This window comes from Pteropus alecto, unplaced genomic scaffold (assembly GCF_000325575.1).
Source record: "Pteropus alecto unplaced genomic scaffold, ASM32557v1 scaffold194, whole genome shotgun sequence".
NCBI lineage: Eukaryota > Metazoa > Chordata > Mammalia > Chiroptera > Pteropodidae > Pteropus > Pteropus alecto.
This window is the reverse complement of record NW_006436281.1, coordinates 205,529-205,733: the sequence shown is the minus strand read 5'-3', so window position 1 is coordinate 205,733 and position 205 is coordinate 205,529.

Here is a 205-nt window from a genome sequence, read left to right as displayed (position 1 = left end):
AGAGCAGGTGAAACGGGTGATGATCTTAGCCTTGGTGTGGACTAAAGTTGCACGGGGACCTGGGGAGAGAGGAAGATGGACTGAGTGGAGGGCAACCTGTGTGCGTGTGTGTGTGTGTGTGTGTGTGTGTGCATGTGCATTTTTGGCCACCTCGGTCTGTGCCTATAAGTGTGCGAATACGCTGCATGCATGCCCTCCTGCCATG